This window comes from Protopterus annectens, chromosome 1.part1, assembly GCF_019279795.1.
Source record: "Protopterus annectens isolate FY-2018-M chromosome 1.part1, PAN1.0, whole genome shotgun sequence".
NCBI lineage: Eukaryota > Metazoa > Chordata > Ceratodontiformes > Protopteridae > Protopterus > Protopterus annectens.
In genome coordinates, this window is record NC_056726.1 from 1911685140 (window position 1) to 1911701287 (window position 16148).

Below are 16148 nucleotides of genomic sequence, written 5' to 3' on the forward strand. Positions count from 1 at the left end.
CCTGCTAGACAGGGGTCCAGGAAAGTAAATAATGTGGGAAGAACTATCCAGGGAATTGTTATGGCTAGGCTTGTATAGGCCCTAGGGCTGATAGCCTAGTACCAACCTATGAACCTATGAACCTATGTCCTCTGATACTGTTGCATGGTTCTCCAGCTACCTCACTGATAGATCTCAGTCATTGAGATTGCACTCTGCACTCTCCCCTCCTCTCCCTCTAGAAATGGGTGTATCTCAAGGGTCTATCCTAGAGCCTTTACTTTTTAATGTCTTTACTAATCAGCTCTATACCTCCTGTCCTCAGTCATCTTTAGTGCAATACGCAGATGACTCTACAGTCATCACCACAGCCAACTCTCCCTCAAACCGCTTCTCAGCTACTCAGGCATCTTTTAACTTAGTTGAAACATGGCTCTCTAACAACCAGCTCATCTTTAACCCTAAAAAACAAAGCTGTTACTCTTCCTATATAAAAATTCAACAATATCAAACCCTCCTTCTCCATACAGTCCCTTAATAACACTCCCATTCAGGTAGAATCTAGCACTAAGCTCTTAGGCGTAACCATCGATGATCAACTTAAATTTATTTGACTTGCATGTCAATAACTGTATCAAAAAGACTCATTCAAAACTAGGGCTCCTTTACTGTAACAAGAATTTTTTTACCTCTGAAGCCAAGCTTACTGTCTCTCTACATTCTACCCAGTCTAATATACAATTCTCAAATTCTCACAAATGTTAACTCAGCACTCCTGACCAGACTCAAATCTACCTCCAACAAGGTAGCTAGATTTGCTGCCCAAAAAACCTACAAATCCCATCACTGTCTCTCTCTAAAACACCTAAACTGGCTTGAATTACCCCACCAGCTTCTTCTCTCTCTCAGCTCCAAATCATCCATTCTATCCTGTACCAGTCTTCCTACTCCTCAGCACTATCCTCTCTCATCTCCCATTATTCTCCCTCCAGACCTCTCCGGAGCTCTAACCAAGACCCACTGCAAATCTACAATCCCCAGTCTAAATTTGGACACAACATGTACAGCTATCACCCCACTATTGCCCAGAATAGGCTCCCACTAGAAATCAGGACCCTTACACATCCTAAATAATTTAAGACAGCCACCAAAGAGCACTTAAAAAGTCACTGGTCCTGCCACTGCACTCTCCCTCCTTAAACATCCCCTACTTCTCATACCTTAATCTACTTTCTGCCCCTAACTTACTCTTCTCACTAGCTCTCTCTAATCTTCATTGACTACACTTTCTACTGTCTTCTAAAATCTATTAAGCAAATCACCTCAGAGAAACATTCTATTGTAATTGTCTTGCCTTCATGCAACTACATTATGATAAAACTGGGTTTTTGTAACCACTTACCCCAAAACTATATTCATCTTAATGACATATTTCTTTTTATACACCTTGAAATAGTTATGCTATACTCCTGATTTTTGACACTGTATAACATTGTATTGCTATTTAATGCCTTGTAATACTCCTGTAACATTGCTGTTTAATGCTAATTTATAATGAAAATTGTAAATATGTTGGAGCTTTTCTCCACGGGCCTCCACTGACAGAGGGCTCTTCAGCTCAGTCGGACAATCCCAGTCAACAAATGTAAAATAAATAAAAATAAATCAATATGAAAGAAAAATAATAATACACATAGTATAATTTACAAAATATTTACCTACCAGTGTATTTCCCTACATTCTATCCCCATTGCATTCATAACTTGGGAAAATATAATTTCACTGATAAGACAGCCTTGCCTCATACTTCTTCTTATATACACTAAAGAGATTAACAAACCATGTACAAAAATCCTACCCAGAACATTATTAGAAGCAGACAGCAATACTTTCAAAATATTCCCTCTCAGACCATATTCTTTCATAATATAACATAAACATTCATGATCTATATAATCAAATGATTTTCTAACATCCCCTACTAACAGTCTTACTTATCTTCCCCTAATTAAAATATCAGCCACCATTTCTGTAACTAATATTAATAAATCCTTACATCTACCCCAAACACCAAAAATACCCTCTTTCAAAACTTCATGCAAAACATCATTAAACCTAATATGTAATACATTCATAAAAATCTTACAATACATATTATTTAAAGTTGTAGGTCTCCAATTTTTAATTTCATTCTTAACCCTTTTCTTTTTCCATGCAAATTAAGTAACCCCCTCACACAACTCACCCTTAACTTCATCTTCCTGAAACCACTCATTAAACATGTTTAGCAATAACATGTTTTACCCTATTTTTAACTTTCTATATACCTCATAATCCATACAATCCAAATAGAATCCACATTAACTTTATCCAGTACCATATTCAATTCAACCAAAGAAACTTTTCTCATTAAAGTTTCAATAGTTTTGCCTGAAAACATTTAACACCCCACCACATTTTTTTTCAATTCTTTTTCCTTTCTCATATGTAGTGCTAGCATATTGTTCCACAATATACATAATGTCCTTTGATTATACATAACAGTTCCCTTTTTTATTTCATGTACCATCAATCTCCTTTTTTCCCATTTTCTACATGGGGTCAAGGTGGCATGTCAACTATTGCCATCTGTCCCTATTCAATCCCACTCTCCTACCTTCTTTGATACTCATGCCTGTCACTGGTCTTCTGTCATGTAGTCTATCCACCTCATTGCTGGATGGTCTCATTTCCTCCTGCCTTCTTCCTATCTGTCCCAAGGTTTCTTCACCAGATTGCCTTGTACTTTTCTGCACATGTGCCTAAATAACAGTAATCTTTTATTTCCTTTATAATATCTGCCATATTCTTAAATACTTTAACCAAAGATGGAAAAATGTCCTATTTTTTACTTTCAGATAATATTTATGTTTATATAATAGCCTGTCAATTTTCTTATTTTCAACAAAAAACATCCTTTTCATTCTTAAAACTCTGCAGATTTTTTTTTTCTTGATTAGTCAACATCTCATTATGCATATTGCTATAAATACCCCTATCTCTTTCCCCATTTTCCAATCCCAATTCTAATTTTTATATCTTTTACTTTTGTCGCCTCACAGTAAGACGCTGACCGGTTCGACTCTCATCTAGAGCGTCTTCTGCATGAAGACACATGTGAATGGGCGTACCTTTGTTGAAGGTTGTGCATTAGGGCTGGCAACTCAGCATGTAAAAATCAACTGCCAATCATTAGCAGACCGGAGTTCCACTGTGGCGACCCCTAACCGGGAAAAGCTGAAAGACACAACAACAACTTTAAATATGATCTGCCATTCAGACCATGAAGAGCAAAATTCTCTTATTGACTCATGATCAACCCATGAGTGATCCAACTGTCTTTCTAACACCTCTTGATCAAGAAACTTTAATTTTAATCTATTAATTCCTTTGCCTTCTTCTTTTAAAGCCCTGTTTTCTCTAAATTCAACTAAAATAGATCTATGATCTGAAAACAAATATTTACCATAACTCCATGTTTTACCTCAGTCACTGACTCTGATTAAAAAATAATAATCAATTTCAGCAAGCAGTGTAGCTCTTTTATATATCCACACATTATTAAAACATAATTTTAGCTTTCCACATCTAACAAATTCTTTTAATTTTCTTAAATCCATCCCAGCTTTTTCACTACACTTTCTTAAGCAACAGTTAAAGCCCCCCCATAACAATTATTTTCATATTTACCATTACATATCCCTTTAAAATATTAAACTGACTTTCTTTTTTTTTCATCATGGAAACACATAAATTCCTGTCAAGTCTAAGTACAACCTCACCCTTTCTCACATGTACAGCAGTAGTTCTTCCAGCCCTTATGAAAGTAACCACTAATACCTAAATATCTTCTCCAAATATAAACACACCCCCCAAACACCTCCTCTTTCCCAATTCCATACAATTCTTCTATACCACAATGCCTCATATTCATCAACTTAAAATAAATAAATGTAGTATCTTGTAAACAAAATACTTCAGTATCACATTTTTTGCATCATTGCAAAATTTGTAAAATGGCAATTCTCTTCACCTTATTAATCAATTAATGTTCGCTGAAACAAACCTCACCTTACTTCTTACCTTTGTCTTTACTTTTTTTTAAGTTTTTAAACTTTCTCTTCCTCACCATTTCCCCAGACCCTACTGAATTTACTTTCTAACTTCCTTTACAGTTCTTTCCCCACAACCAGCTTTGTCATTCTATATTTCCTCCTCTACAATTTCAGCTTCATTTTTACTATTATATGCTCCTCTTGATTTACAGCAATACTAAATACTTCGCCCCAATAATATTTTCTCCATCATCTATTATATTTTCTCCTTCCTCTTTGACTTCACTGAATTCAGTACCTTCAACATTCTCCATATCAGTGATTGACGTTAACACAATCAAGCTTCACTTTTAAAATTAGTCATCATATGTCCTTTATCTACACATTGATTACAATCGATTTTTGCATATTCAATAATAAGATGATTAGTGCTTCCACAAAAAAAAAAAAAAAAAAAAAGCAGGCTTTGGGCTGACCAGTGTATCTTATTGTTCCCCTGTTGCCAGACACATGAAGAACACTAAGCAAATGTTTGACAACATCTTTTTCCAATTTAAAAAAAAATCCAATTTACACCCCTTGTATCTTTAACTTCATTAACTAACAGTATTAGACATTGAATGACACATTGAAAGAAAACATTTTTAACTCATATAGTTCAATTTCATTGGTCCTGCACTGCACAGAAACCACATTTTTAACCTATCCCTATGGCCAAAAAAAAATAGTCATTCCATGTGAAAGTGTCCATCTTTGCATCACAATAAACAAGAATTTGTCAATTATTGCTTCAGTCTTACATTTTATATCACAGAAATGCTCTCTTCCTGGATGAATCATTGATCGGATGTCCTTTGTAGTAAACTCTAAAGGTAAAACTAAAATGTTCCAAATAAAATATCTATCAATAATTTCATCCTTCTTACGTCTTATCCTTACAGTATATCTTCTTTTCTCTTAACATTTATAATACCTGTTAATTTCCCACAGATTCAGCATACAATTTTTTTCTATACCTTCTCTGCTATTACATCCAGTCTATTTATCGCACAAATTCTTTCTTTATTGTTTTGCCCTTTTTCTGTGCCAAAACCTTTTCTGCAAGTTATCACCAATAACGTTTTTACTCTTCTTCAGGACTTGCTTTCTTGATTAACCTATCAAGTTCAACATCAGGAAACCCTATTGATAAAATTTTGGTCAGTGCAATTCTTTCACTCTAAACAGTTGTAAAGTCAGCTAAATTTTTGTTATTTATACAAAAAAGTGTTTTCCTTTCCTCTATTCAACTGATAGACTATCATTCACTGAATCATGATTACCTTCAGAAACATCACAAACTCTTTGTTCCTTATCCGCAATAATGCTTGGTGCTTCTCTTGGCTACCTCTGCATCAGAAATAGAAACAGGAAGTGCAACAATAGAACATACCCATTTGCAAAAGAGTAGTTGATGTTCTCCAAAGCTCTTGCCAAATGTCCTCTGCTAATAGTATAAATACCACCTGGCATCTCCCCTGAAAATATGCCAGTAGCCTAGTTGGATTAAAATAGTCAACTGAATGAAGGTATGAAAATGAATAAATGAAGGCTATACTGGAGGCATAGAGGGATAAAGCCTTGACTATAGCCCAGTTGACCCACATTCAACGTTTAGATTGGGTGACTGATGGAGAGGCAGGAAAGGGATGAACATAACCATCTAAGGTGAGAGGGTGGGTGCTCACTGATGTGTTTCATAAGAGGAGGCATGGTCCAAAGAGAGGAGTTGCCATTGATTATAATCAATAAGCATGGTGGGGCAAGGAAATGGAGTGTGCAGGTCATAAGAAAAAGCCCCCTCATATGGAAGCACAGATGAACTGAGTCCACAGGACACCCTCTGGATCCATGACCAAAGAAAGTTTGGTGGGGTTTGGAGGGAAGCTGGTAGACCCAGTGTGGACATTGGGTACTGGAGGCCGGAGTGGTAAACATGAGGTCTGAGGGGACAAAAAAAGGAAAACAAATGATAAATGAATAAACAAAAAATTAACATACTTAACTCCTGGGTGACTCTGTGATATGTATCCACTTTGATTGTGACTTGTAAGTCTATAATGACTCCCATTGTCAGGGCCTTGCATACTGCTAAGCTATGCTGCTGACAGCTGGAGAATTATGCCTTGAGCTCCAATCACAAAATGACAGTTGATTGAATGACAGTTAATGTTTTAGTCCAGATCATCATCAGAAGATACCTTGCCGACTATGAGCGTGCAGTCTATAGCACTGGCCATGTGTCTGGGGCATACTACCTCTCATTTGTGTTGCATGACTACCCTTGAATGTTGTAGGAAACTGACATTTTCCTATTGAGCATAATTCTTGCTTACAATGCATGTTGATAACAGAATGGTTATGCCAATGTTTTTGTACTTGCTAACTTTTGTTATTGCTAATGTACTAGTACTGAGATTTATATGCTATGACTTCTTTTCTTTCTCAGTTATGCATGTCTTTCAATGCTGATTCTGTAGTTTATATTATATGTGTACTGCTGCTTACTGAGCCCATGTTGTGGCCAAAAAAGGTCAAAGGTCTAACCCACCTGCCTGGTGAACAAATAAGATATAGATAATTTAACTAACTAACTAACTAACTAACTAACTAACTAACTAACTAACTAACTAAACGTAAGTGGTTCTTCACCTCATAACACATTACGGCCAAGAAAACATCCTGGAATCAAGAGACTTCAATCTAGGATACTTCAACAGTGTCACACATATGGCACTGGTATTTCAAAGATTTAGTAAGTCTAATACTAGGTATTCCACTGGGCTTGGGTTTCCCTGCAAGCTTTTTGCAGTCATCTGCAGTGTACACATGTGAGTCACAGTTTGCAAAGGTTCTTTGTCCAAATGATCAGTTAATTATGTGCTGATCAGAGAGCTGCTATCACAAGTCTTTGGTTTTAAAGAGGTGGCTGATGCCTTACTGCTGGATGAGGTTCAGGCTCTTCTAGCCTCTTAGATGTAGGGACACTTACCTAGTGCCTTAAAGTAATCTCAGATTCAAGCATTGTAGCTTGATAGAAGTATGTGATATGCATAGCCAAGCTTTAGTTCCAAATAGAAAGACTATAACATCTTTATCTATTCTGGGGAATTTCACAAAGAGCAGAGATGGTTGCACACTTCTTCATTTACATACATAGTCTGAAAGCCTTCTTTTTGAATCACATTTTTAATATGGTTACATCTTTTGAACAGCGCAAGCTGTTCTTTTTGTCTTATGTCACTTTATGCAATTTTTAAATGTTTTTTTCTGATATAATATGTGGAGGAAAATTAATGCTTCTCTTGACAGATTTACACATTTATAAAACAGTGGACATTCTTTGGCTTTTAAGAAATATAAACTATCTACTTTTTCCCTTCTGTCACATATTTTATTTTGCAATTTCTAAGCATTGTCAACCAAACTATGTCAACCCATAACTATGGGAACCCCTCTCCAACAGCATAAAATGAATTACAATTGTACTTCTTCAGAGCTGAACTTAAAAAAAAAATTCTCCACACCAAATAAGGATGCACTTGTCACACAGTAGGCCACATTATAAAAGAGCCACTCACCATCTATCCTTAGTCTCTTTCAACTACTAATGCCTCCAAACCAAACCACCATCCCCTGCCCTGGCTCCTATTATACTATATCATTTCCACCATAATATAAACCAGAAATATAATCATGTCAATTATAACATTTGCATTTCTCTCATAATTGTTGCTACATCTGTTAATTGCTAAAGTACAGTTTTTGTTAGTTACTTTGTTTGATTTTTGATATGTACTGCTTATTCCCTATCTGTTCTCCTTTTTGTTTTCTTTGTGAATTATTTCACCGAGGTGGTGCCTGCAAATAGTTGTGATCAGTGGACCACACCGGTAATCAAATGTAAAATTAAGTACATAAAATAAAAATAAAATTTGTACTGCAGTATACATGGTCAACTTCTAAATGCAATGAAGGTGCAGTTCTCTGGAACATATTCAGAGCAGGAATTTGCTGTACTCACTTCTTTTCTACAATGTAAATAAAGCCTGAAAATTCTTAATTAGACATGAAAGTGAGGTGATTTATATAGTGCTAAGTGTTATACAATTGCTTCTGGCTAATAAATAGTGACATAGTGATGTCTTTTTTATCTGCAGAACAATTAGACAAGGGACAAATGTCTTATGCTATATACTTTGCTGACATCTTAGATATACTGAAAATATTTTATTTCAGTTGTAAATATCCTGTTGTATGGCTTTCTGTTGTTTCCCTTTGGTAATAAAATTTAATTAATAAAGACATGTCCTAATATCAGTGAGATATGCTAAATTATTTGATTGTACTTGGTATTTGACAAAATTAGAAGGATTTGTTTTGATGTGTATATATTTCAGAAGGGGAAGAGATAATATTTACTTATTATACTGCCATTAAAAGGCAGATGCTATACAATAAATAATGTCAATGCCACTATATCCAGAAATCACAAGAAGGAATATGAAACTGATATACTTACTATTCAACAGCTTTTCTGGCCTACATGTACTGATAATGATGTGTTAAATAATGTGTTAGTGTTACATGGGAATTACAATTTGTCATGCTTTGGCATTAATAACTGTAAATGATGACTTTCTCATTAGCACCTGTCTACTGTCAGAAATGTTGCATCATTTTGATTCAAAAAGCTATATCTGAAACATCACCTAGCTGGCCCACTGAACACATTCCTTCCACAGACTGCTTTCTTCAGAAGCATAATGATTCATCAGATTGCTTCACCCTTCATGAAGCTCACAGTTCATGTTATTATGCATATTAACTGCCTTTCTCTCTGTGTAACTTGGTCACGAACTGCTGTAGCTCTTTCCTAGACTTAATTTATTCTGCTTACCAGTGGGTGCAAGACTTTCTAATTTCTTAGGTCAAGTTTATGAGTACTATTGTTCTCCCTGCTTAGTAACTGTTTATACTACACACATTTCTCTTTATGAATGTATTCATGGCTCTGGTCAGTGGGTGATCTTTTGCTAGAAGATACTGAAAGAACTTAGGAACATGAAATAGGATGAACACATCTTTATCCGAACATTAATGAAACTTTGATAAGAAGAATGTAATATAAATGTTTGATTCTATTCCACCAGTTTCACTTAAATTGTTTCTTAAAAATCTGCCTAATAAAATAAGTGGTAATTTATTCAGTAATCAACAAACCACACTATTAGCTCACTTGATTTGCAGCTTCAAAGGAAAGTACATGTACCTTAATAAATTTCTCATAATAGCATCCAGTCCACATAGCCCCTCCAGGATACTGGCTATCTTAAAATACATGGTTCAATGTTGTGTATATAGGCTCTCCAGGATACTGGCTATCTTAAAATATATGGTTCAATGTTGTGTATATAGGCTCTCCAGGATACTGGCTATCTTGTAACACAAAGAAAGTTAAAGACTGTAGGCCCATCACAGGCCCAACGTTCAGCTCTACAAGCAAATACTTCCACAAGGTGTGCTCCACACATTAGCCCCAACTGGTGTCTCCCAGTTCATTCTTCCAGATCTTTCTTCAGGTGATCCACCATGTGAGGAATTAACATCAAAGTTTTATCCTTCCAAGCTCCTCCCTTTTATACCATAGTAATTATCAATCTAGAAAGTATAGTCACATAAAGAAACTTACTATAACGGAAGATGTTCAAATGATCACTGCTGCAGTAGCATTAGGGATATGGATAGATTATCATAGCTTATAATGACTAGGAGGAAGAGGGATGAGAGTCCAGGAGCCCCTGAAGAGTCATCTTATCAAAATCTGTTCTAGGAAAAATAATCTAATTTGTAGTGCTTTATAAAGGTATGCACAGAGAATCAAGTTGTTTCTAGAATACCTCTAGAATCCATCCCTTTCCAAAAAGCCACCGATGAAGCCATAGCTGTGGTAGAATGTACCATGGTTCTGCTTCTAATTGTTTTATTGTGGTGTACATAACAAAAAAGAAATAGCATATGACAACCATTTGGAGATAGTCTACTTTGACACAGATTGTCCTTTTTTCATCCTTCATAATAAATGTATAAATGATTAGAGTTTCTGAAGGGTTTAGTTCCATCATGATAATACATAAGTTGTCTATAGACATTCAGTGTATGAAGAATCCTTTCTCTCTTGTTTTTTAGTTCTCAAAAGAAGAGAGGAAGATGAATTTCTTGGCATACTGCTTTAGGCATAAAAAGAAGGATTAGTTGTCATGGACACACTATCTCTGTCAAAAATGAGATAATGTTGACCCAACATGAGAGATTGCAACTCACATACTCTTCTTGCAGCAGTCAGAGCAATTAGTAAAACTGTTTTCCATGTTATGAAGCTCAAATCAGCCTGATGTGGTGGTCCAGCTGCAGCAAGTGTCATTTTTTCAAAAATTCATTTGAGACCCCATTGAGGAGCTACCTGTTTTCTATGTGGTCTGAATTGAAGCACCTCTTTCAAAACATTTTAATATGTGAATTGCATTAAAAGGGAGGATTCATAGGTAGACATACTAAAATGTCCAAAAAAATGAACCCTGATAGAGGAGTAAGAAAGGCCAGATGATAATAAGTCACACAAATATTATAGAACCAGAAAATACTATCCTAAAAGTGCCCTGTTTTTTTTTTCTTGGCACCAACTACAAAATCCTTTCTATTTAGTAATATATAATTTTCTAGCAGTTGTTTTCTTTGCCTTAATAATACTCAATGCACATCTTCAGAAAATAGGTGCCTAAAAGGTATTAAAACTCTGTAAATATTGGAAGAGCGTTGCACCACAAGTATTAGTATTTCATGTGAGTATTCAAAACTTGCTAAACAACCAAAATGGCGAAAAGATAGCTTCAAAACAACAGCTTCAATAACAGGCTTTTACCATGTTGAATCCACAATATATGAAATATAGAGCTTTGCTGTTGTAAAAGTCAAGTGACGTAATTCTACAGCTTTAAAACATGTGGATGTCATAAAAATAGAAAAAACAAACATAAAAGTGAAGAACCCTTCTGATGTAAACAACGGACAAGCGCTTTCAGCTTTTTCAAGCCTTCTTCAGATCCAAGTAGGTAAGCTGGGTTCAGTCGATCCAAGTAGGTAAGCTGGGTTCAGTCATCCAAGTAGGTAAGCTGGGTTCAGTCAGGTATTAACACATCCAGGCAGTGAGTCAAAGTGGTTTCAGGCCAGGGCATAAAACAATTCCTGCCTTGTGTGAGTAGGTCCAGTCTGTGAGGAAGCTTGTGGTAATTGCCCTTAGCCATTTCCAAAATAAGGAAAAAAACACTGTTACCTGACCAGAAGGGATTCACCACAATGATCATTGGAGAGTCATCCTGAATCTTCAGACTGGCCCTGGAAAGGGTGGAAATCTATACAGGAACATTACGCTCCAAGGAAATGAAAATGCATCTATTTTCCAGGCCTGCTTGCAAGGAGTTGTCCATCAGCATTTTGCCAGTTATTTGTTGTGGATGCAGATGAGCAGCTGTAACTAATGTTTTCCCTCCAGCTGGATCAAATCCTGGAAGACCCACAGATTCAGTTTCCATTAATGAGGGTCTGGCCTGGCCATGATCAGCATGTCTGCCACAAAATTTTGCTGTGACAGGATGTAAGATATCAGTAGAATGAGATTATGCTGAAACACTATATCTCAGACTCGTCTGCATAGAAGATAAGATACGATTTCCCATTTTTGCTTATTCACCACATCACAGTGGTGTTGTTGGTAACAACTTGTAATGGTCCAGGTGGCCATAAATGATTGACAGAGTTGTGAGCATTTATTACTGTCAACATCTTTTTTAAATTTATGTGTTTTTGTTTGTCCCTTTTGTTCCAAAGACCATGTGTTTTTTCTCCCATAAACACTGCTCTCTAAGCAAAATTTGAGACATATGTGGTTTACAGACTGTGCTGTAGCAGGAAGAGAAAATGGGAGACCAAGATTCAGATAAAACTTGTCTGTTAATGAAAGCAGTTCCCTTTTTACAAATCCCAATTCAGGAATCTGGAGATGTCAGGGGATGCTGATGTTGGGAACATGCAGATGTTAGGGGCCACTGAATCTTCCCCATGTAGATTCTGACAAACCGTTTTTGGCCAATTTCTAGCTCTTTAAAGTTCCCTGTGTAAAACCCCGGTTTGGCACGGTTTTTCGCTTGTTCCTACTCAGCAACAGCTCCTCGTGGTCCTGCAGAGTGATGCTAGCAGCATAGAAATGAAAAGAGTGGCTGCTTTCAAGATTTAAGTATAATTTACTGTTATTACCTGTGCAACCGTCTTTCCTCACCAAAAAGTGAGTTTAAACTGCTGATTTACCTGTTTTAAGCCTGTTTTTTTGTGTTTTCTCATACCTGCACTTGTAAAAGTTTATTTGTTTGAATTTAACTGTTGAGGCTGCCCACTCAAGTGTGCTAGCCTGTGTTTAGAATTTACTGTACTTTTCCTGCTGTTTTTCTGAAAAAAAGAAAAAAAACAAAAAAATATCCTTGTTTCCCACCTTTCCTGACCTAGAATAGTCCCTTATACAGGCATCGCTGTATTCTGGACTTTTGAATAGTTCCTGTGTTGCCCATTTCCTTACTTGGATAGAAGGAAGCTTCTTTGTTCACCAGTGGGAGTGGGGAGCTTTGAGCAGCCTACCTGTCCCTGGAGGAGTGACCTCAGCACAAGAATCTTGTAGTTTATTGGCTGTTTTGGGCCAATTTCTAGCTCTTTAAAGTTTCCTGTATAAAACCCCGGTTTGGCACGTTTTTTCGCTTGTTCCTACTCAGCAACAGCTCCTTGTGGTCCTGCAGAGTGGTGCTAGCAGCATAGAAATGAAAAGAGTGACTGCTTTCAAGATTTAAGTATAATTTACTGCTATTACCTGTACGACCGTCTTTCCTCACCGAAAAGTGAGTTTAAACTGCTGATTTACCTGTTTTAAGCCTGTTTTTTTTGTGTTTTCTCATACCTGCGCTTGTAAAAGTTTGTTTGTTTAAATTTAATTGTTGAGGCTGCCCACTCAAGTGCGCTAGCCTGTGTTTAGAATTTACTGTACTTTCCTGCTGTATTTCTGAAAAAAAAAGAAAAAAACAAAAAAAAACTTCTTGTTTCCCGCCTTTCCTGACCTAGAATAGTCCCTTATACAGGCATTGCTGTATTCTGGACTTTTGAATAGTTCCTGTGTTGCCCATTTCCTTACTTGGATAGAAGGAAGCTTCTTTGTTCACCAGTGGAAGTGGGGAGCTTTGAGCAGCCTATCTGTCCCTGGAGGAGTGACCTCAGCACAAGAATCTTGTAGTTTATTGGCCATTTTGGGCCAATTTCTAACTCTTTAAAGTTCCCTGTATAAAAACCCGCTTTTGCACAGTTTTTTGCTTCTTCCTACTCAGCAACAGCTCCTTGTGGTCCTGCAGAGTGGTGCTAGCAGCAGAGAAACTAAAAGAGTCTGCTTTCAAGATTTAAGTATAATTTACTGCTATTACCTGTGCCACCGTCTTTTCTTGCCGAAAAGCGAGTTTAAACTGCTGATTTACCTGTTTTAAACTTTTTTTTGTGTTTTCTCATACCTGCGCTTGTAAAAGTTTGTTTGTTTAAATTTAACTGTTGAGGCTGCCCACTCAAGTGCACTAGCATGTGTTTAGAATTTACTGTACTTTTCCTGCTGTATTTCTGAAAAAAAAGAAAAAAAACTTCTTGTTTCCCGCCTTTCCTGACCTAGAATAGTCCCTTATACAGGCATTGCTTTTTTCTGGACTTTTGAATAGTTCCTGTGTTGCCCATTTCCTTACTTGGATAGAGGGAAGCTTCTTTGTTCACCAGTGGGAGTGGGGAGCTTTTAGCAGCCTACCTGTCCCTGGAGGAGTGACCTCAGCACAAGAATCTTGTAGTTTATTGGCTGTTTTGGGCCAATTTCTAGCTCTTTAAAGTTCCCTGTATAAAACCCCTCTTTGGCGCGTTTTTTTGCTTGTTCCTACTCAGCAACATGTTCTCATGGTCCTGCAGAGTGGTGCTAGCAGCAGAGAAACAAAAAGAGTGACTGCTTTCAAGATTTAAGTATAATTTACTGCTATTACCTGTACGACCATCTTTCCTCACTGAAAAGCGAATTTAAACTGCTGATTTACCCCTGTAGAAGCAGCTGGAACACAATGGAATTGAATAGCTAGATCCATGACTTCATCCTCACTAGTGTTCGACATTGGGCAGTCTTACAAAATGACAAAACCAACAAAAATAAGACTGAATCCAAATGTAGTAACATTATATTAAAACACAAACAAGAGAACCACTATAGGTGCAGTAGGAAAACAACAGAACGGAATAGTTAGATCTAATAGTTTATCCCCACTAGTGCTCGGCATTAGGCAATCTTAAAAAATTGACCATACCAAAAAAATAAGACTGAATCTGAAAGTGGTAACACTATATTAAAACAAAAACAAGAAAACCACTGTAGGCACAACAGGAACACAACAGAATTGAATAGTTATATCCATTAGCTCATCCCCACTAGTACTCAACATTAGACAGTCTTAAAAATGACAAAACCAACAAAAATAAGACTGAATCCGAAAGTGGTAACACCATACTGAACCAAAAAAAAAAAAACAAGAAAACCCCTGTAGGTGCAGCAGAAGCACAATGGAACTGAATAGTTAGATCAGTTAGTTCATCCCCACTAGTACTCAACGTCAGGCAGTCTTAAAAATGACCAAATCAACAAAAATAAGAGTGAGTATGAAATTCATTTTATAAGACTGCCCGATGTCAAGCACTAGTGGGTTATCACTACAGTCAGTAACATTCCATACTTGTCTGTAAAGTTACTTTACAGATTTTGTTACCTTTCTAAAAAAAACTATTGGGATTCTTGATTTGTGATATCTTTTACATGTGTTTGGTAATGTACATTATTGTACAACTATTTCTTAGAGATGACTTGTGCATTTCTATAATGCACCATTGGAACTGTGGTACTCTGTCATGCTGTGAGTATTCTGAGTTTCTTGTCATATATTAGCATATTACAACATTATATGCAAATTTCACACTGAGATCAGTGCAATGCACAAGATTCCATGAGCTTTATGGAATCCAGCCCTATATTTTGTACTGGAGCCATTTGGAGTTCAGTCTTTTCCATTAAGTTGCTGTCTTCGTGAATTCTGTTTGCATATCTTCATGCAGAAAATACCAATCTATGAATCAAACGTTTGGAAGGTAGGTCAGTCATTACTAAGATATAGATATAATTCTAAATGCACCTTTTAATCTTCAATAGCACTGAAATTATTGTTTAACTGTGCATAGATACTAAAATGTGACAAAAACTAACTAAATAAATAAAAATTGTGACAAAACTGGATAAGATCCATTTCATTCAGCATTAAACACCTATGCTCTTTAAAACCAATTAAGCTGGGCTGAAGAGGCGCCTGTGATTTGGACACAGTTAATTATTGTGCACATATTTTCTATAAAGTATGCTATAAACCAAAAAGTAAAGTAAAATGCAAACCTATAACAAATAGCATCAGAACAAAAAAAATGCCAAATGGAAATACTGGTAAAATTTAACAGTAAGTTTAATGCTTTCCAAGAAGTCTAAATGCTTATTGTACAAAAGCACTAACATTATCATTAAATTATATTTATATTTCAAACCAGCAAAACTGACCCATGACCTACAGTATTCTTATGAATATAAGATAGTTTTACTCTGAAATGTACTTTCAAAGTCCCTAGGCTTTGTTTCTAAAGATTTAATGACCTTTAGTAAGATAAGTGCTCCATTATTGTATCAAACTATAAACTAACATAAGTTATTCAAAAGGTAACTTTATTCAAGGTAAGTACATGTTGTTGTTGCACCTTGCTGCAGCTTTTTATGACATGCTTTTATTTTCACTGCAGACTCAAGTGACTCAAATTTTAAAGAAATATATTGTGTTTGCTGTGTTACTAATGAAGCTGGGATAGATAGTATTTTGAGATATGAGTAAC